Source organism: Mauremys mutica, chromosome 5, assembly GCF_020497125.1.
Source record: "Mauremys mutica isolate MM-2020 ecotype Southern chromosome 5, ASM2049712v1, whole genome shotgun sequence".
Taxonomy (NCBI): Eukaryota; Metazoa; Chordata; order Testudines; family Geoemydidae; genus Mauremys; species Mauremys mutica.
In genome coordinates, this window is record NC_059076.1 from 100,790,237 (window position 1) to 100,810,951 (window position 20,715).

General features: G+C 40.7%; 1 protein-coding gene across 3 annotated transcripts in view; it reads right to left on the reverse strand.

The window, feature by feature from the left end:
- KLHL5 (kelch like family member 5) overlaps positions 1-20,715 on the reverse strand; it is a 104,698-nt gene that overhangs the window by 77,698 nt on the left and 6,285 nt on the right. For all 3 annotated transcript variants that reach the window (XM_045019102.1, XM_045019103.1, XM_045019104.1), the window contains exon 2: positions 16,198-16,281. The gene's annotated coding sequence lies outside the window, so the exon portion shown is untranslated. The remainder of the gene's footprint in view (positions 1-16,197; positions 16,282-20,715) is intronic.

Here is a 20,715-nt window from a genome sequence, read left to right on the forward strand (position 1 = left end):
AAAATAGGTCATAATAAATAAATAATAAAATAGGTCAACATTATGGATCAATAATAGTAATTTCCCAATTTCTCAATTAAAACTTCAGCCAGTCAGTTATGATTTCTCCCTATGAAATTTATTGCACCTGAAGATCAAGAAATTCCCATACAAGAAAACCTGCAGTAAAGCAAACAGAAACTCCATCCTTTTCGGAGATTGATATATTAAAATCATGTATATCAAAATACACATTTCCAATAATTTAAGATACATCTATATAGTTAAACCATATTTGCTTCAGAAGTATTTAAACATGTGTATTATGATCAGGTACCAACATATTGTGAATCAGCTCAAACATTTAGTGTAGGATCCTATTTGGTTATGATTAAGACTGCACATTAGCAGTTGAGAGATGTGTAATTCTTAATCTATAGTTATATGCACATACAGTATCAAACATGGGCATTGGAAAACCCTATCTTGTCACCTTCTCTCTCGGTATACATTTCATTAGATACTACTGCTTTTTTTTTTTTAAACTTATTATACACTGGAAGTTAGACTAAATAAGAGATTATTCCAGAGGGTGGTGTTATTGAGAGTTGTTAGCCCCAGAGATGTTTCAGATGGATTTTGTATGGTAGGACTATTAATTTATTTTTCTTCCTCAAAAATTTAAGGTTGTACATACTAATCGTTTTGTTATCATGAATTTTGTAAAACTGTTTCATAAGACCTTGTTTGTTTACATACATGATGTGTTACAAATACTAACAATTGACACTTTTCATGTTACACTGGGCTTCCCAAAGTCATCAGATCAAAGTGATTAAATCAGAGCAGCTCTCTGACTGTATGCAAGTTTTGCTCAATGCATGTTGTTCTAGAAGAGAAAAATACAGAGCCACTCAATATAATTCATCATCCACTTTCAGCAATATGCAACGCTCACACAAACTACCTAAGCAGATTGAGAAAATGTTTCTCATGTAAATAGACCCATACATTTTAAAAGTGCTGCATAACTCCAATTGGCTTGACACTGACATGATAAACTCTGCACAAATTTAGGAGATTCAAAGACCTTCCCCTGAGACAATCTTGTTTAAAATCATAGATAATTGAAGCAGAGGACAAAATATCTTTTTATCCAGTTATTTAGTAGTACCACAAGTCTAGAATCAAGCTAAGTACCAAGCCACTGGGTGTTGCGAATCAGGATCAGTACTCCTATATAAAAATGTCTCTTTAGGATAAATTTTGAAGTTATGTGAGGGGCTTTAGACACATGACTCCACTTATCATAAACAGTACTCATGCATATAAATCCCCACATTGTGCTTTGAAAATTCACTCCTCTATGTTAATCATAGAAATGTAGGGCTGGAAGGGTCCTCAAGAGGTCATCTATTTCTAGTCCATCCTCCATCACTGAAGCAGAATTAAGCATATCTAGATCATCTAGAGTTGCCAACCCTCCAGGAATCAAACCCTCTAATGAAAGATTATGTCATATGATGAAACCTCCAGGAATATTTTCAACCAAAACTGGCAATCCTAAAATCATCCCTGAGAAATGTTTGTCTAACTTGTTCTTAAAAACCTTCCAGTGACTGGGATTCCACAACCTCTCAGGTAACCTGAGCCAGTACTTAATTTTCCTTATATGTCAGAAAGTTTTTCCTAATATCCAACATAAATCTGCCCTGTTGCAAACTAAGCCAATTGCTTCTTTCCTTATCCTCAGTGGACATGGAGAACTTGATTGCTATCCTCTTTATGACAACTTTTTACCTATCTCAAGACTTATCATGAACTCCTTCAGTCTTCTCCAAACTAAATATGCCCAATTTTTTTCAACCTTTCCTCATAGGTCATGTTTTCTAAACCTCTTATTTTTGTTACTCTCCTGTGGACTCTCCAATTTGTCTATACCTTTCTTAAAGTATGGCACCCAAAACTGAACACAATACTCCATCCAAGGCTTCATCAGTGGCAAATAGAGCAGAACAATTACCTCCTGAGTTGCATATGATACTCTGATTAGTACATTCAAAATATCTGCCTCTCTCAACTGCCTAACATTGCTGACTCATTCCATTTATGATCACTATAAACCCCAGTTCCTTCCAGGCAGTATTACTGCCTAGTCAGTTATTCTCCATTTTGTATTTGTTCATTTGATTTTTCCTTCCTAAGTGCAGTACTTTGTGCTTGTCTTTACTGAATTTTATCTTGTTGATTTCTCCAATTTATCGTGGCCATTTTGAATTATAATCCTGTGCTCCAAAAGGTGTTTGCAACCCCTTTTTATTGCTGCATTTCCAAAATAGCTTTTGGAAAACCAAATACCATTATGTGTTATTTTTACTTGGATTAAACTATTTCAGATAATAGAAACTCTCCTCTGTTCACTAAAGTGATCCCTCTTTTTTACTCTCAGACACTAGAAGTCCAAAACATTTTAAGTATTAGCATATGAATCACCTAGTCCAAGTGTCTTTGGAAAAATTAATAATTTTCGCTTACAATACTATCAAAAAAATGTAAAGGAAGCTTTGATTCTATGGCCAAGTTGTGTACCACCGGTAGAAATCTCAGTCAAAGCGACAAAAAATTAAAAAGAAATTAATTCCTGACACACACCACTTTATCACGGCAATATCGGATCAATCATATTTTTGAAAAAAATGTGCCACTCCCTCAGAGAAGGCACTTAAGGACTGAGCTATACTGCTTTTTCACACCAGCTCCCCTGGGTGACACAAAAATCTGCATATCAAAAATACATGATCCCTCGATCTAATCTAATCCTTCCAGCCATTTTGTCCTCCTTGAACCAGGAGATATTTTTCCAAAAATTCAAATAAATGGTGCAAATCTGCTGTTTTAGGAAATTTTATGCCTTAAGAATTAATCTTTGAGAAAACTAAACATTTTCCTCTCTCTGACCAATTCCACCTCAGATAAACCATTCTAAATACTATACAAAAAGAAAATAAAACTGAGGGATTTCCCATCTTCCTTCTTATCTTATGCCTGTGAACTAAAATAATAAGCATAGCCAGACAGAGGTCATAATTCCAATACCACCTTAGATAATTATTCTGGAATTCAGTTTTTTTTTGTAATTCCTATAAAGCGGATTCTATCCTCCTTCAAACTATATGTGTGGCACAAAACAAAGATTAGAAGACACTGCATGACTCAGTCAAGAAATTGACTTATTCGACCTTTCTACACTGCACACATTTCAAGAATCTAGCCCTCTTTCCCATCAGACCTGGCCAACTTTGTTCTCATGTCCTTTAAACAAACAGAAATATTGGCAATTCACGTGATGTCTTTTGACAAAAATTATCCTCTTGGAGTGTTCAGATCAAAGTGATTTTCCCAACAGGAAAAAGAGGACATTACCTGGACGTTGTCCTATTGAAAGTGTACTTACCGTAAAAAGAAACTTCTCTCCACATTTCTCAATAACTTCACTAGCAGCAATTCATAAGTAACAAAACACAAGCCAAAAACTTCTTTGCTTTTATCTCTAGGTCTTATCCATTTGGGAATTATCTGAACTAGTAATTCTCCAATTCCAATTTCTAAAAATCAAGTTTAGCCCTCTTCCAATATTTTTCTCAAGAAGTATCCTACCACTATCCGCAACTCTTATTCATCTTGGCATTATCTAGTGAGAAATACAGTACCCCTAAATGCCAAAATTCCTTTTCCTGAAGAATTGGCACCAATTAATTTAATTTTCTGATAGTTCTTTCAAAGTACACAGCAATGCCCTGTTTCACAAGACTCCCCAAAGCATTTTCTCATTACACATGCAGAGTGACAACTGAACAATGGGGGTATACATGAACTTCCAGAGAGGAACTAAGAACAAAAATCTGAACCACAAGCACCAAAATTCTTTCATTCCTGGAGAAGCAAGGCCTGTCTACCAAGACAACATACACACAGAGTAAGACAAACCTCAGAGCAGACTGGCTTGGCCTCCAGAAGAAAGTGAGAGCTGAACCAGGACGAAACTATAGGACAAAGGTCTACCATCCAATTTTCTCTATTGTCCCAGATAGTAAGCCTGACAGTCCAATGCAAGATTAACTACTATTTTAACTTTCTTAAATCTAAGTTTTTGTGTAGTATTTTAAAATGGTTTGCAACTATTTACTAATTTATCTTCCCCCTACCATTCATTACACTGTTTCACACACACACAAATCATAGGGTCGCTCTTTAAAATGCTTCAACTAATTTTGTAAAGAAGTATATAATACATTGAGAATACTTATAATGAAGAGAAGAACTAGTTGGATTTTTACTGAAATGCATTTACTGTATTTTCAACTATAATTTTCTGGCCAAAATTCAGTCAATTACTTATGCAAAAATGCAACTGAAATTTAAATTAGCTAGTTGAAGGAAATAACCACTGATTAACTAAATTTAAGTTGTGGATTTATGACAGTGTGGGAAGATCAAATGATAAATACCAAAGCTTTACTATACTGTATCTGCTCAGGAAACTTAACAGATTCCCTTTCTTCTTTTTTTTCTAGAAGAATACTTAAAGGCTTAAAATTCCATGCTGCTTCTTAGTGAAAAGCTTTTTGAGCCTTATCAGGTTTAAGCTAATAGAAATAAGAATAAAGATTTAATATACAAAATACATCTAATGATTTAATATTGTAATTATAATCAAATTGCATAGGTTTGTTACTACACTGACATTCAACACCTATGATTTTTGTTGATGTTTTTAGACATAATATTTTAGTTTTTAAGTTGAGTCAAAATTTATTTAGATCAAATTAGATGTAAACGATGTAGAAGGCATTATTCAACACAAAGCTATAATACAAGGGAGCTTTATTATACTAAAGATAATGTAAAATGATGACTCCGATAATGGCAATGCTAACTTTGCCCATGAACAACAACATGCTTTTCTGTGAGTTCCCTCCCCCTTCCCTTCACCACTGCACACGCACACGTGCGCACTCCTGCTTTGACACTCAACCTTGCTAATATCTTTGTGTTCAGTACAGTTTAGATTTTAAGCGTCTGTGTACTTGGATCATGTCTTATTGCATCTATGAAGCTATGCACACCTACAGTATTAAATAATATAAGCCAGATACAATGAATAAGTATGTTCCTAAACTGTTTTATAGGTAACACTTAATTTCAGTCTTGATAAGGAGAAACTCCTCTTGTTCTTGAATATTAGGTTCAGAGACTTTGCTTATACTCCACAATCTGTATGCTACTAACAAATATAACAATGTGTGCAGGTTTTTATAATGTGGGGTATTGTCCACTACCAATAAGAACAATTAACAGTTTAAACTTAAACTAGACTGATTTATGCACATGCTATTTCAACCTTTCAAAAGATAGCGAAGTCAGAATACATCTCATATCTTTTGATTGCTTGCTACTGCAAAAACTCATACATAATGCTTTTTTCATCTACTTTCTGAATATTGTATTACTGATGATCCCATGCATCTATATCCTCTCTTCCCGTAAAAGTTGATCAAAATGCCAGCAAGTATTGAGAATTTAATGGCAATACCACTAACTTTCTACATACATAATGTACGATCAAGATTCACAGCATTATGAATTTTAAAGTTCTTATTTCAATATTGTTCACATTTTAAATGTTACACCTGTATCTAACATGTCCTATAAATTTGTTTACAATGTTGCCACTGTGCAAATGGCACAACCTCCTGCAACTTCATATTGAATCACAACATCAAGTCTCCTATACTTGCATTGTGCTGTAGTACTGTGGAGAGGCTGGAGGGAGGGGGAGAAAGGAGAGATGGGGATGGATGGCAGATTGAAAAGGAAAAAGGAAAAAACTTTCAAGGACAATCTCAAAAAGGCTTTAATTGTCAGGTAGCTCTCTCCTTACTTATACTATTTTAAAGATTAGCTGTAATTGCACAGTAGCCTAGTGGGCTGCCAAGAGACAGCTCACCTTTAGTTTCTTGACAGCGGTGGGAGAGGAGTAGGGAATGGAGGGAAGTCATTGTAAGCAATAGTCAAAATCCTTCTGTTTTCTCCTACCCTTCATTGCTCTCTCCCTGCTTTCTCTGGAAGGACTCTCTTCCATCTATACTTTGAGAAGAAGAACCCATGATCAAAAGTGAAACAGGTTATATGTAAAGCAGGCAACAAGAAGATCTTCATATTGGATTTCAATATTTAGCAAGACTCCAAGTTCAGAATTATTTACCCGAGAATGTTCCTGTCAATACTAGACCATGAGCATGAAGGACTTGCATAACCACAGGAGGATTATATTAGACCACACACATGGAAAACCCTATGTAAAACAGATTGATTCTCTTTGTTCTATTTTTTTGGCCAATGAATCTTGGCAGTGAACCTATAAAATATGCATTTGTAAATCTATTAATTTAGGTTTTCTTGTGCAAGCTTTGGCAACGTTTAGAGGCCAGAGCCATGACTATTCCCTTCATCTGTTTTGTTCTAGGATTGCAAGTATTTTTGCCACACCCCAAACCCAACTTTCTGAAGGAAAAATGATTCCCTCCAGTTTAAAGCTTGCTTTGTTTATGGGGAGTTGCTAAGTAGGCCTCACTTTTCTTACTCATGAACAGCCAGGATTACAGTTAATTAAAAAAATATTTTATGCTGCATTATTTAAAAATAATGGGAGAAAATGCAAATGTTTGAAAAGCACACAACCAAAAACTTGAACTTTACAATTTGAAGTTTTCAGGTTTGGTAAACCTCTGTCTGGATTTCTTTTCCCCTGGAGCTTTCCCCACAAACCCTCTCCAACTGCAATCTTCTAGTGCTACTAAAGCTGATTCACAGTCACTCTTAGTTTAGTCAATGTTATCTTTTTCTGGTACTACTGTGATGAGCTGATGATTTTTCTGGTGATGCTGTCATGAGCTGACAGGTGAAATTCTCCAACGCATATCCTGTTTGACAGGAGCAGTGAGCCTCAAAGACTTCTTGAGGAGAAAATATCCACATGGAATAAGAAGAGTACAATACTATGAGCTGTAGTAACTACATGTAAAGACTTCAAAATCTGGGAAGAGGTAACATATTCCACTTTCTATACAATATTTCCAAGTTGGGTGGCTCTTTTATTATATATTCTGTTTCAGGTGATTGGTAGAATATATGAAAACTTCCTCTTTCACAAATACCTTGGATCTTCCACTGAATGAAAGCAACTTCTGCAGTTAGTGTGTTACCACACAGGCACTTATTACGCAACAGACTTGCAGATACCACAAAAGATGCTCTGGCAATCAACCAGAGGGCTGTTTATAAGCAAAAAGAAGCCCAAATGGAATCATACACACGATGACTAAGCTAGCATCTAACTGAAAAGGCAAATTCCCTAAAATTGTATTTAATTTAGGGATGATCAGTGCAATCTCCTTGGCTATGTGAGTAAACAATATTGGCTTTTTAGGACTTGTCTACACTTAAAACACGACAGTGGGACTGCTGCACCATGCAGTGGCCCTGCCATAGCACTCAGTACCAAACCTATACCAATACCAAACACCTATACCAAACAGAAGGGCTTTTCCATTCGGCATAAGTAATCCACCTCCCCAAGAGGTGGTAGCTAGGTTGACAGAAGAATTTTTCCATCAACCTAGCACTGGCTACAGGGAGCCTTAAGTCGGCTTAACAACCCCACTCAGAGGTCTAGATTTTTCACACCCCTGACTGACATTAAACTGACCTAATTTTTTAGTATAGATCAGACCTTGATGTCCAACAGAAGTAAAGAACAAAACTGTAGCATTTAGGAGTACTGCATTGATCACTAAATAATGCCAACATGAATAAGAGTTGCAGATATTGGGAGGATACTATTTGAGAAAAATATTGGAAGAGGACTACACTTGAAAAAGGAGTTCAGAAGAGCTGGAAGTTTCTAAGGGAGACAATATTAAAGGCACAATTGCAAATTATCCCAATGCGAAGGAAATATAGGAAGAATGGTAAGAGAGTATTACGGCTCTGTAGTGAAGTGGAGTGGCCTCCCTCCAGACTTGAGAGCGAGGGACCACTACCCTCCTCCTGGTGGGCAGAGCCAGATCCACTCTACCTCCTTGCTAGAAATAACATAGCAGGACAGGAAGTATAAAGGGAAGGCCCTGCAGCTCAGTTGAGTGGGAACCACAGAAGGAGACCGATCTCTCCAGTCTGCTATCAACCGCTGCAGACGAGCCCGTGCTGGACAGTGCCCTGCCTCTGGAAGAGACCAACCCTGGACAGGAGTTGCCAAGACTGCCATCTGCAGTATACCCTGAGGAGACAGAGGACCCTTAGACTACGAACCCCCTCTCCAAACTGTGGTAGGAAGTAGCCTGGGGAAACCACACTTTAGTCTGGTTTTGTTGCAAGAACAGGGGTCAGTGTGTTGCTGCTAGAATCCCCGCTGACCCAGAGGCAGAACACTCTGCCACTGTTAGGGCCGTGGGCTGGGAACTGGTGGAATCGGGTGGGCATAGGTCCCCTTACCTTCCCCGCCGCCAACCCCACCCCTGGGGTGGCAGTCATTGTACCTCTAGGCCAGAAGGCCTGCGCTTGACTTGTGGCTTCCCCCTCTCCCCGGTCAGGAGACGGTGAGCCTAGTATGTGTGCTGGCTGCCTTGGCCAGGAGGCTTAGACTAAATCCGGCTCCCTGTTCTGCCCCACGCCGCCCAAAGGTAGGGTGACCAGGTGTCTGGTTTTCAACCAGAACACTGGCTCTGGTTAGCACCGCCATCCGGGCTGTTAAAAGTCCAGTTGGTGCTGCTGCCTGGCTAAGGCAGACTATTCCCTACCTGTATTGGCACGGTGCTCCACCCCAGAAGCAGCCAGCAGGTCTGGCTCCTAGGGGTCCTGTGCACTGCCCCTGCCCCTAGCACCGGCTCCGCATGGCCAATGGAAGCTCGGGGGCAGTGCCTGTGGGTGGGGGCGGTACGCAGACCCTCCTTGCCCCCTGCCTAAGAGTTGGACCTGCTGGCTGCTTCCAGGGAGCAGCATGGTGCCAGGACAGGCAGGCAGCCTGCCTTAGCCCCACTGCACTGCTGATCAGGAGCCACCTGCTGTAAGCCCATGCCCCAAACCCAAAGCCCCCTCCTGCACCCCAAACCCCTTAGCCCAGAGCCCCCTCCCACACCCTGAACCCCTCATTCCTGGCCCCACCCCCGAGCCCACACCCCCAACCAGAGCTCTCACCGCCTCCCGTACACCAACCCCCTGCCTCAACCTGCAGTCCCTTCCCCCACTCCGAATCCCTCAACCCCAACCCCAGCCTGGAGCCCCTTCCTGCACCCCAAACCCCTCATCCCCAGCCGCCCCACTCCAGAGCCCTCACCCCCTCCCTCACCCCAACTCCCTGCCCCAGCACAGAGCCCCCTCCTGCACCCTGAACCCCTCATTTCTGGCCCCACCCTGGATCCCTCACCCCATCCCACACTCCAACTCCCTGTTCCAGCCCAGTGAAAGTGAATCAGGGTGGGGGACAGCAAGCCATCAAGGGAGGGGGAAATGTAGTAAGCAGGGGGCAAGGGCTCGGGAAGGGGTGGGGCTAGAGTGTTCGGTTTTGTGCAATTAGAAAGTTGGCAAACCTACACAAAGGGCCAGAGCCCTAGACTGTGTATGTTCTGGCTGCCTTAGCTAGGAGGCTACAGAACTATTGACTTCTTACTGCTCGGCCCCACCAGTGAGACCCGAGCTATAGTTACCTGACACAGCGAGGTGGAGGCCACCCTCCCCACTTAAGAGAGAAGGACCACTACAGGTTCCTTCAGGAGCTCTTTAATGATCAGAAAATTAAAAAAAAAATCTTACAAAAAGTGGAAACATGGATGAATTGCTAAGAAGATGTACAAAGGAATAGAGTAAGCATGTAGCGACAAAATCAGAAAGTCTAAGGCATAAAATGAGCTACACCTACCATAGGACAATAAGAGGAGGCTCTTTAAATACATTGGGAGCAAGAGAAAGACCAAGGGAAATGTATGTCCTCTACTTAGAGAGGGAGAGCTAATAAATGATGACAACAAGACGACTGAGGTGTTTAATGCCTATTTTGCTTCAGACTTCACAAAAAAGGCCAATCGTGACCAGTCATTTAACACAATATTAACCACAACGGAGAAGGAATGCAAGCCAAAATAGGGAAACAACACATTAATGAATATTTAGATCAGTTAGATGTATTCAAGTCAGCACACCCTGATGAAATTCATCCGAGGGTACTTAAATATAAAAAATATTGGAGATATACTAATCTCCTAGAACTGGAAGGGACCTCGAAAGATCATTGAGTCCCCTGCCTTCACTAGCAGGACCAATTTTTGCCCCAGATCCCTAAGTGGCCTCCTCAAGGATTGAACTCACAACCCAGGGTTTAGCAGGCCAATGCTCAAACCACTGAGCTATCCCTCAGCTGAAGAAATCTTGGAACCAATAGCAATGATTTTTGAGAATTCATAGAGGAGGGGTAAGATCCCAGAGGACCAGAGAAGGGAAAACATAACACCTCTCTTTAAAAAGGGGAACAAAGAGGATCCAGGGAATGATAGACCAGTCAGCCTAACTTTGATATCTGGAAAGATACTGGAACAAATTATTAAACAATAAATTTGTAAGCACCCAGAGGATATTAGGGTTATAAGGAATAGCCAGCATGGATTTGTCAAAAAGAAATCATGCCAAACCAACCTAATTTCCTTCTTTGACAGAGTTATTTGCCCAGAAGATGGGGAGAAACCATTAGATGTGATGCATCTTGATTTTAATAAGGCTTTTGATACAGTCCCTTTTGATACAGCAAACCAGGAAAACATAGTCTAGATGAAATTACTATAAGGTGGGTGCACAATTGGTTGAAAGATGGCACCTCAAAAGGAGTAGTTATCAATGGTTTGTTGTCAAACTGGGAGGGAATATCTAGTGGGGTCCTGCAAGGGTCAGTCCCGAGTCCAATACTATTCAATATTTTCATTAATGACTTGGATAATGGAGTGAAGTAAGCTTATAAAATTTGCAGAGGACACCAAACTGAGAGAGAGAGAGAGAGAGAGAGAGAGACTGCAAGCAGTCTGGAGGACAGGATTGAAATTCAAAATGATCTTGACAAATTAAAGAATTGATCTGAAATCAACAAGAAGTAGTTCAGTAAAGACAATTGCAAAGTACTACATTTATGAAGGAAAAATCAAACACACAACTACAAAATGGGGAATAACTGGCTAGGTGGCAGTACTGCTTAAAAGGATTTGGGGATTATAGTTGATCACAAACTGACTGAGTCAACAATGTGATGAGTTTTGAAAGAAGGCCAGTTTCATTCTCGGATGTGTCATATGTAAGACCCAGGAGATAATTGTCTCGCTGTACTCAGCACTGGTGAAGCCTCACCTGGAGTACTGTGTTCAATTCTGGGCGCCACACTTTAGGAAAGATGTTGACAAAGTGGAAAGAGTCCAGACGAGAACAATAAAAATGATAAAAGATTTGGAAAACTTGATGTGTGAGGGAAAGTTAAAGAAACGGGGCATATTTAGTCTTGAGAAAAGAAGACTGAGGGCAGACTTAGTAACAGTCTTCACATTTGTTAAAGGCTGTTACAAAGAAGATGGTGAACAATTTTTCTTCATTTCCACTGAAAGCAGGACAAGAAATAAATAGCTTAATTTGCAACAAGGGAGATTCAGGTCAGATAATAGGACAAACTTTCTAACTATTAAGCTCTGGAATAGGCTTCCAAGGGAGGTTGTGGAATCCGCTCCTGTGACCATTGTTGCCTGGGGAGGATCACACTGAGATTGCTCAATCAGGGCAAACTGCAAAGAATGATACAGATGATCCCCAAAACTGGTGGTTATTCTAGTAATTAGATTAACCAATCAAGCAACAAAACAGTTTCTACAATACCTTACTGGTTGCCCTGAAGCCAAACACACAGTTCCCTTAAAGCAATCCAGCCTTGTGCTCCCACCCAAACAGCTTAGTCCAGGGGTCCCCAATGGGGTGCCCGCGGGTGCGCCCATCTACTAAGTGCGCCCATGTACTGGCCAGTGGACGAGCATCCGCCAAAATGCTGCTGAAATTTGGCGGCATTTTGGCGACGATGCCTATGGATGACACCACTTGTCGGCGGCATTTCGGTGGATGCTCGTCTGTCACCACGGTCCTCCGTGGCTCATTGTCTGGCGCCCACCAGACGAAAAAGGTTGGGGACCACTGGCTTAGTCAAATATGATAAGGATTACTGAAAATCTTGTTCATCAGAAAGTTCCATCAATCCCAGGGGATCAGACACGTTACCCACCACATCACTGAATATTTCAGATATTACCCAAATACATGCTTTCAGACAATTCTTATTAGCTAAACTAAGATTTATTAAAAAAAAGGGGGAAAAAGTATTATAGTTAAAAGATCATTATACATAGAGACGTGAATAAGTCTTAGGTCAGTTTCATAGTAGAGATAGTCAGCTGCTGAATAGAAAAAGTTCTTTCCAGAATCGGTTCATCAGGTTATAGTCCAAATATGCAGTCTATATATAGACTTTGTTCTAATTCTTTCATGAGAATTAGCAGGGTAATCCAAACTGAAGCTGGAGACCTTAGTCTTGCGACTCAAGCTTCTCCTAATCAAGCTTAAGTAGATCTGAGATACAGGATTGCGGCCCTAGAGTTCTTTTATAGATTTGTGGAAATCTATTGTTAGCCTCTTGACAGCAGATATTCCTTGGGTGAAGAATAGTGGCTTTGAAGTAAAATCTATTTTCTATGTATACACAGGTACTTAGTGCATTCATCAGCATAAGATGATATCTATTAATCAGTTCCTAGACAGTTTACTAAACTTCAAAAAGAAATATAGACAATGATGTTATTAAACTCAAGTTTCATCTAAATGTTAATATTCCCTTTTGATCTCTCAATCAATAGAATATAGTAACAGACAGGAACCATCTGGTTACATTGTTAACCTCTAACAAGATATGGGTAAACACAGACAAATACAATCACTATCTTCTTCTAATTCTCCAACAGTACAAGTCTACATCTAACATGGCTTTGTTAGCTATTTATAAGGAATGGCCCTAATTTGTCTTTAAAGGTAGAATTTGGGTCATTCAGCCTACAAGTTGCTTACCCCTTTCTGGCTCAGTGTCACACCATCACTGGAGGTTTTAAAAACAGATTGGACAAACACTTGTCAGGGATGATTTAGGTTCATTTAGTCCTGTCTCAGCAGAGGGGGCTGGACCTGATGATCTCTCGAGGTCCCTTCCAGCCCTACATTTCTATGATTCTAAGAATTCCTATGAAGTGTGACTGCAGATGCCAATGAATTCTTCACAATAATGGACACATAACATATGCAGAGTAAACTTGGTCAGATCTAGACCTTTCTGGATGGTCATCCGCATTTCCAGCCTTTTACCATCTCAGAAAAGAAATGCAGAGAAGCTGAGTTTGGTGCATAAAAGACACTGCAGTTGATTCATCACCATGTGAGAATCAGCTATTTGCTTAGTAAATGACTCAATGAACACAGAATTTCCTCCTCAACTTGTATCTTATCAGATTCCTTATTTTGAGGAGCGTATCTGACGAAGTGGGTGAATGAAAGCTCATGCTCCAATACGTCTGTTAGTCTATAAGGTGCCACAGGACTCTTTGCTGCTTTTACAGATCCAGACTAACACGGCTACCCCTCTGATACTTGACAACATATTTTTAGTGCGCTAGCTCAAGTCTGTCTTCAAGGGCTGGGAGGCTCGCTCCCAACTGCTGTGCAGACATACCTTATGAAGTGTGTGTGAGACAGCACAAGAAACAAAAGAGGTAAAGGAGAAGGAGGATGAACAAGGAAACAGTTGGTGCTATGACAATTCAAGCTGAAGGAAAGGGGAACTGACAACTAAATATTCAGATGTGTCAATACACATGTGCCCCAACAGTTTTACTGCTTTGAATGATTCTGTGGCTCACAAGGCATACCACTCAAACTTCTATGTTGAAATTGCTTGAGTGTAATATGCTCCACCACCACGCCCACCCCCAGAAAGTCAAAATGATGTTTTCCTAGAATTAGATAGGTAGTAATAAAGATAGTGGAACAACTTATATTTACTGTGTAAAATGTGCACTGCTACTGATAATGTGACAGAAGTTAAAACAAATACAGAGAAAGACCTGTTTCTGTAATAATATCACATGAATGAGTTCTAGACAATATTGGAAAACTGATTTTCCCCTCAATATTTCTTTATCAAAGATCCAACATTGAAAATGGTTCTATCGTTCAAGCAAGTAGCAGCTGATCAATTTCCATTTTTAATACAAATAAGAAAGCTTAATTTAATTGGAGATAACCCTTCAGTTATTATTGCAACAATTCACTTTACAGTGACTTCAAAAAAGGCTAGATTCCTATATATATTCATGTTTTCAGTATTCTTTTATCACCTTGCTTTGTGCAGATGTCAAAGTTGTGCCTTTTGAAAGTTACTTTAGCTTTCATCCAAAACAAAGAAGAGACTCTTAAGCTAAAACCTGTCAGTATTACTGGAGTAATGAGATTCAACAGAGCTGTTAGTTCCTCTTCAACATAACCATTCCTCTGAGTGCAACAATTCCATATACTGATTCAATATTAAAATATTTTGTTCTGTTTTTCCCTACCCTGATTAAACAGATTTTCATTTAATGCTTGTTTACAAATTAAAATTTTTCTGTATTTTAAAAAGAATAAAAGCATTTTATATCAGTACAGATATTCTTATATGAACCATGCTTTGAAGGAGAGAGCAAAGGCGATAAAGCCACACAAGACTATGTTCCAAACAACATTAAGGGTCTGAAATCCATAAAAGTAAATTCAGTTCAAACTGTTCAAGTGTTCTTCACTTACTGAGGGGGTCTGACAACAATGTGTGGCATAACAAAAAAGGAAGGGATAGAATTTCAGTCTAACTTTGAAACTACTATACTTTTGTGGGCTAGTCAATGCCATAATGTTTGTGACATTCTGTACCTTGGGGGAGCACCCTGTAACCCCCATATTCCATATTTTATTTTTATATATATATATAAAATATTGTGATCTTACATATAAAGCATGCCTTGTAAGGTATCAGGCAAAAGGTTATGATCTGCTGAAAGTCATTTCTCTATCCATATATGTATACCATTAATGCATATGAAGTTATGAGAATTGTGTTGTATGGTTGTCACTAAAACATGCTGTAAACTGGGGAAATCAGCCAGATATTAGCTCCCCAGAGGCAAAAGCAAAGTATGTAACCACCGGGTAGGGTGTCAATCAACCCATCAACAACTATTGTTCAGCAAAGAAGCTACAATGCAGTGACTCATGTACATGAGGCCATACCAGGGGAATTGCTCAACCTTGTCTGGAGACTCAGCAATGCCCACCCAGACATGACTGGACTTTTGTTTTCCAAGCACATGGGCTAAAGGTATAAAACAGACACAGTGGCCACATGCTGTGCCTTTCTCCTTCACCCACCTACACTGCAAGCAACAAGGACACTCTGAAGACTCCAACTGAGGGGACTGACCCAGATATTTCAGGGGTGAAATCTGTGTATTTTGAACTGCAATATCTCGGGGGGGGGGGCAATTACTTAATCTAGATGTTGCCCAGTCTAACAGGGCTGAGAGTTTAGACTACATTCTTATATTTTCTTTTCTTTTGGTAACTAACTCTGACTTTTTGCCTATCACTTAATACCACTTAAAATCCACCTTTTGTAGTCAATACATTTGTTTTACAGTTTATCTTTACCAGTGAGTTTGTATGAAGTGTGTAGCCAACGTGCTCAGGTTTGCAAAGGCTGGTGTACATCCACTTTCCACTGATGAAGTGGTGAACCAATTAATACATTTGCACTATTCATCTTGAGTGGCTCTGGGAGCATTCGTGCAATCTAGCTGGGTGTGGGGCTCCACATGTGGTTGTGCTAAGTGATAACAGCGCCTGGAGGGGATTGCTGCTGGTCATTAGCAAGGCATTGAAAGAGACAGCCCAGGCTGGAGAGATTTAAAGGGGCACAGTGGTCCCACGGTCGCAGGCTGCACCATGGGGGGATCCCTCACAATGTTATTTGAGCATAGCTTGTTGTTATAATAAAAGATATATAATAATTACCTATACTGTTTCTCTAGATGTTCACAGAGCCCTGTAGTTCCATTTGTTCTCCTCCTTCAATATGTTCCAGGTAGATAACAGAACCTAAAGGAGGAAAAACACACATTAACATAATTAATAAAAAAGTGAATGGTTGAAAAAACTGGATGTTAGACTGTATCCACAACTAGCATGTAAAACTAACTGTGGGCAAGTCTCAAAATACAGGTATAGAATAAATTTAGTTCAATGTGAAATGTACTTCGTTTTCATCCCATGACAGCTGGTGTTGGAGAAGTGTTTTAAAAGAGTCAAGGTCAGGATTTTGCCACTTACACTATCAAAGGAATCTCTCTTAAAAACAAAGAGAGAGAGAAGGTCATCAGGACCACCAATGTCCTCCCCTGTTGTCTTTTAGAATCCACTGGCTCATATGCCCATACTGATGCTGTTCAAAGAGGCGTCAACAGAAGCCTTTGGCAATTGCTATCACTGGTCTCCTATGGCTACCTTAGAAAGTGATACATGGCTTTAAACATAGCTCCGCTAGAATAATGTATGAAGTCACTTACTTGGGTACTTGCCTCAAAATGGCCTACGACAGCATTTCTCAAATGTGCCACCGTGGCCGCATGTGGCCACCAGGGGCTTTTCTTGTGGCCACAGCCTCCTGGGCTGTGATTGGGGTGGAGGGCAAAGCAGAGGCTCCTCCCTCTCCCTGGTGCTCCTGGATGCACCACCTTGGTGTTGTTTGCTGGGGCCGCCAGCAGGGACTGGGCCCTGACCACTTCTGGAGACACCTGGGTCACAATGCTGGAGCAGCAGGCAGCCAGTGTGTTCCCCACCTTCCCAGGTGCAGTGACACTCAGACCACGGGGCTCCAGCTGCGTGGCGGCAGGCCCCATCCTCCAGACATGAGGCTTCAGGCTCCAGACTTCCGTGGCCACCCACCCACCCCTTCGCTGCCTCCTCCGATCTCCCATCCAGGGCTTAATTTGTCCCCAGGCTTGCAGGGCTGTGTAAGTCTGCTGTGAAAAATACTACTTGTGTGTTTGTTAATATCACTTTTCACAACAGGCATACTAGCTATCAATAAATAAATTACAATAATTTGGATGTGTGTATGTGCATATTTATTTGTTTTTCCTAAAGCTAATTAAGTATTTTAGGGGAAAGCATGAGAGTGGCCACCAGCAAGAGCTGGTCGCCACACTCTGAGGCCACCAAATAATTTGTCCTGAGAACCCCGGCCTAGGAGCATGATGTTTCAGTTCTGGGCTAACTAACTGTAAAACATATTGGAGGATTCAAACGTGTTTTAGGTGATTCCGTAGGACACAAGAGCACTAAGCAACAATTGTGAACCTCGTCTTTGCCCTTTCCCTAATCATGCACAAGTATAAAGAACATCAAAAGATCACAGTCTAGGCATACCTTTAAATCACTGGGAGAAAACAACATATGTAGTGACAAATTGCATAGATGGCATACAGAGCAAAAAGCAGGAGGAGGAAATTACAATGAGGGGAGTAACAGGGCCTGAATCCAATTTGGGTCAACATCCATAGCACAGTTACTCCTCAAGAGATAAGACACCTGTGAGGGGACCAGATGTACCTTGATATCAGCTAGCCTACTTTAGCAAGAAGCAGCAGCCAGCTGATGTCTCAGATGTACTAAAGGTACCGTGAAGACCTTTTTGAGTCTCAGCACACATAAACATTAAACACATTTTATTGCCCACTAGGGTTTTAAACCATGACAAACTGACATGGGGTTGAATATGGCTTTCCTTATCTATGCTGACCTCAAAGTCATGGCCACTGGAATAAAACACCTTCCCCTCTTGCGGGGTCCCAGAGCTCAGGCTCCAGTCCAAGCCCAAACATCTACACAGAAATTTGATAGCCCCACATCCTTAGGTCTGCAAGCCCGTCATCTGACCTAGGCTAGCTGCAGGCATTTAAATGCTGTGTAGACATCCCCTAAGGAATTAGCAGACTAAAGTCAGTAAGGAACTGAACTCAGAATACAGTGGAACAGTCTAACACCTTCTTCAGGTTCTCCAGTGACTCTCATCTTTGAAATCAAAGAGTTCTTGCCTAGCTGTGTGCTCAAAGCAAAAGATCGAAGAGTGGAAAATAAGAGATTATTTTATTTGGAAAAGCTATTTTTCTTACTCTTCTGAGGCGTGCTATGAAGACAATTCAGTATGATAAACAGGATCTGTAATCACAGAATCATAGAAATGTAGGACTGGAAGGGGCCTCAATAGGTCATCTAGTCAGTCCCCTGCACTCAACACAGGACTAAGTAATAACTAAGACCATTCCTCAGAGGTGTTTGTCTAATCTGTTCTTAAAAATCTACAGTTAAAGAGATTCCACAACTTCCCTAGGCAATTTGTTCCAGTGCTTAATCACCCTGACAGTTAGGAAGTTTTTCCTACTGTACAACCCAAACTTCCCCTGCTCCAGTTTAAGTTCATTGCTTCCTGTCCTATACTCGGAAGTTAACAAGAACAATTTTTTATCCTCCTCCTTGTAACAAACTTTTAGATACTTGAAAACTATTATGTTCCCCTCTTAAAGTAGTCTATACTACCTGCTGAATCCGCATGCCGTGATCAATCCAGCGGGGATTGATTTATCGTGTCTAGTCTAGACGCGATAAATCGATCCCCGAGCACTCTCCTGTCACGAGAGGCGCAGAGTCGACGGGGGGAGCAGCAGCAGTGGACTCACCGCAGTGAAGACACTGTGGCGAGTAGATCTAAGTACGTCGACTTCAGCTACGTTATTCATGAAGCTGAAGTTGCGTAACTTAGATCGATTCCCCTCCCCCACCCAGCGTAGACCAGGCCTTAGTCTTCTCTTCTCCAGACTAAACAAAAACATTTTTTTCAATCTTTCCTCATGCTTCATGTTTCTGGATCTTGAATCATTTTTGTTGCTCTCCTCTGGACTTTCTCCAGTTTGTTCACATCTTTGCTGAAATACAGCACCCAAAACTGGTGCCTACTTTTAAATGAGGTGCATGTATGAGGATAAGTACATTAATAATTAAGTGTTTTAAATCTCATTTGAACTCAGATTTTCAAACTCATACACAAAATACAAATATGTGCATACACTGTCCGATTCACCAACACAAATTAGGATTTACTTGCACAGAATTTTAGGTGTTTATATAGCCCTCATCACCATAGTAGATGAGTGCTTCACAATGATTAACAGATTTTATCTTCAACATCATAGTGAGGTAGGTATGTATTATCCTAATTTTACAGATGGGAAACTGAGGCACAGGGTAGCTTGAGTGACATGCCCAAAGTCATACAGGAAATCTGTGGCTGAGCCAGGGCCTGAATTCAGGTCTACTGAGTCTCTGTTTGGTGTTTTCACTACAAGACTATCCTTCCTCCCAAAAGTGAAAAAGAGTCAAATTCCCAAAAGAGTGTATGCACAGAGTTTGATTTGGGCTGCATTGTGTGATGGAGCAGGAAGCAGGGTGGATTTGACCTGGGAATGTTGCAGGGGAGTTACATTGCGGATGGGGAACTTCCCTTAAAGGAAGCTACCTGAGCTGTAACCTGAGCCAGGAGGGGGGTTGGGAGAAGTGACACCTTCTGCTTGGGAGACTAAACAAAGGAGAGGAGGAGCTGGGGGGAGGGGGAAGAGAGCTGCTGGAGGAGTTTTTTGTTTTTCAGTCTTGGGCTGGGTGGTGCAATGCAGGGAACCCCAAGCTGGGGTCTAAGCTCCCTGAACCCCCAGAAGGGCTTGATTGAGGGGTTATGGTTGTACCTATATGCTCCGCTTGGGACTGTGCTCTTGTCATCTAATAAACCTTCTGTTTTACTGGCTGGCTGAGAGTCACGGTGAATCTCAAGAAGAGGGGTCCAGGGCCCTTACTTCCCCACACACCTTGTTTATCAAATTGTTACATAAAAGATTTTAATCAAATTGTTACATTTCTAATTCAAGTTACGGTGGGATTTTTTAAAATGCTCAGTGTCGATTTAACTCTGCTACCATTGGAGTCAATAGTAAAGCTCCTATTGAAGTCAAAGGAAGCAATTAGACCGCTGCCGAGCACTTTTAAAGATATTACCCTTAATCTGTATTACCTATTATCTGTAAACAATATGAACACTCTCTGAAACCAGTTAAGAAATAAGTAACTGAATGATAGAGCTATAATTCCATGAAGGAGCTCTGAGTGACATTAAACCATGAGGGTGAAGCTCAAATCTGGCTATGGACTTATAGCTCCATAATTTAAAAAATGGGCTTGTATTCCATTCTACCGTATATTCTACACACATACACCAGATGCATGCACTGCAGACAAGGACTGCCCGCTGTCCTTTCCCTTGCTGTTGCCATTCCTGTCCTCCCATAAATGTCTGTTTGGGGGGCTGTTTTTTTAAGGATAGCATTCCCTCCCACTCCAGTACCTTATCCTGCACAGTGTGGCTCTTGCCTCCCACTCCAATGAAAGCTTCTTGGAGTGACTCTCATTATGATTGCCTTTTCCCTG